We start from the raw sequence: 2,557 nt of genomic DNA, 5'->3' as shown, positions 1-2,557 counted from the left end.
CTGGTTCCCTCCCTATCTGGGCAGCAAGTGAGCTTCTCTCTCTTACCAAGAGGAGATGCAGAGAAGTTAATCCCGAGGGACTGCAGATAGAGGAGCACTGGGCACAACAGAGGGCAGAGGCGGGTCGGGGGAGACAACACTCAGCATTGAAAATAGGGGATTGAGTGAGAGTTGACACGTGAAAGATATGTCCACCAACCCCTGTCCCCCATAACCCCAACCATTGCCTAGCAGCCACACAGTGCCCCCAGCCCTATCTACCCAGAGCAGGAAATGGTACCATTCTCAAAAGGAACTGAATGGCCTCAGAGAAAAGACCCAGAGAAACGGAGCCCCCAAACAACCCCCAGGTTCTCCTACCACCCTCCAGTGAAACAGAGCTCACAGAGTTTCCAGTGGGATTTCTTTAGCACCCCTCCTGAAATATGAATAGATATGCAAGAATCGCCAGTCCCTTGAGAAAACCCCAACCCAAAAGACAGAAACCACAACAAACAGAATACAAAAGCAGACAACAAATAATACACAGAATAGAAGAAAATGTGAAGAGAAGCAGTATCTTCAGAGAGATGAGAAAACAGCATCCATGAAATTAGATCAGAATATTATTTATTTATTTATTTATTTTTTAAAAAAGATTTTTATTGGAGAATTGGGGGAAGGGGAACAGACAAGTTGCTGTCTTTTTGTTCTTCAGTCTAGTTGTGGAGGATGTTGCTTCACTGGCCCAAGTTGGCACCATCATTGCGCTCTTCCTGGGCGAGGCAGATCAGTTGCCGGCTTCTGGACAGCCGTTCACTGTGGCTGCTGGCCGCTCATGCTGGCTGCTGGCCACACACGGTAGCCCATGGCAACCCACTGCAGCAAGGGCTGCAGCCTACGCCACCGTCGCCGGCGACTCAGGGCAGCCCAGCTCCAGGTTGAGCTGTTGTTCAGCATCTTAGCTGTAGAGGGCAGTGTCACTGGCCCTCTATGTGGGATCTGAACCGGGGCCCTCTGGCGTCTCAAGCTGGCTCTTAACCAACGCGCCACTCGGCCGGCCCAAGATCAGAATATTTTTTAAAGACAGAGGAAAAAAAAACCTCTTAGGAATTAAAAATGTGATTCTAAAATAAAAGCAGGCAAGCTTTCATAGAAAATGTTGGCAATGAGACAAATCATCCAGAGAGAAAAAGGAAAAAGAAAGGAGAGGAGAAAAGTTCTCGTCAAATATGTTCATAGTATTTTTCTTTCATAGCTTCTGGGTTTCTGGTAAAGATTTCCCGCACCCCAAGTCTTCATGGTACAAGAAGACTGGTAGCACTCTAGCCATCACATCTGTATTATAGGCAGCAGAATGGATAAAGGGACAAGAAGGGCACTCCACCTCCTTTTGAAAAAAACTTCCCAGAAACTTCCACATGATAATTCTACTTAATGTCTTTGGCCATAACTTAGTTACACAGCCATAGCTAGCTGCAAGGAAAATATTGTCACGGCTGTCTTTGGGAAATGCAATCTCCCACACCCACGTTTAGAACCAAAGCCACTCTTGCTTCGTGGAAGTCAACAGACTAGCAAAGACCACACACTGCTAAGGGTGAGCTGGAGGCTGGGAATCCACTTCTTAGAAGAGAAAAGACCTTTATTTTGTCCCTCACAGGCATCATACTTAAGACAGTAGGCCTACTAAGTCACAAAAAGGGCACTCAAGAGGGTCTCAGCTCTGAGGTTTTTCTAAGCACAATCCCAGAGTGGCTGCAGGCTCCAAAATTGGCACCTCTGCCTCGGATCCCTCTCCTCTCAGTGCCTTCCCCAGGGGACGGGCAAGAAGTTTGTGGCTGGGTGGGGAGTAGCTAAGCCTACTGGCATGCAGGGCTGATGGCTTCTGAACTCTGGGAACTACCACCAGACATTTCCAGGCAGATGGGGGCTTTAGGGAATTACTTATGATTCATGCCAGTCTGTGGGGTGTGTCTGTGCCAGAGAGAAAAACAACATTGCAAATACTTTCTCAGTCACTCACAAGCCCACTGGTCATTCGTTCAGGGCCCAGTGAGGGACCAGACACATCTACCCAGATATTTCTTGCAGGTTTCCTTCCTACAGTTCGGCTCTCAGTCAAGAAAAACACCAGTGGAAGGGGCCCTTCAATGGATGGCAGCTGGACGTGAAGAAGAGAGACCTAGAAGGTTCAGCTTAGAAGAAGCTGGGAAACAAGAGACTCAGCGTGCCATGCTATGTGTGATGCAGGGCAGACCTGCAAGCAGAGGCCTGTTCCACCATGCCACAGATGGTTTCTCTTCCCAGAGTGCCCCACCTCCTGAGCCTTGGCTTCTCATCTATAAAGTGAGAGTGGTGATCCCTCTTGCCAGTGTTGAGAAGGGGCTTGATCTGCAGAGTCCTCCAGGCCCCCATTGGTCAGAAAGCCCATGATCATCTATGCTGCACAGACCAGCATACACTGCGACAATTATCTTGTTGTTGTTTTTTAAATACCTTTAAGAAAATTATACAAGTATTACAGGTTCACGGTTAACGTTACCAGGAAACACCCCCCTCCCCCAAAGGCAACAAA

Source organism: Hipposideros armiger, unplaced genomic scaffold (assembly GCF_001890085.2).
Source record: "Hipposideros armiger isolate ML-2016 unplaced genomic scaffold, ASM189008v1 scaffold_226, whole genome shotgun sequence".
NCBI lineage: Eukaryota > Metazoa > Chordata > Mammalia > Chiroptera > Hipposideridae > Hipposideros > Hipposideros armiger.
Note: the sequence above shows the minus strand (reverse complement) of the source record.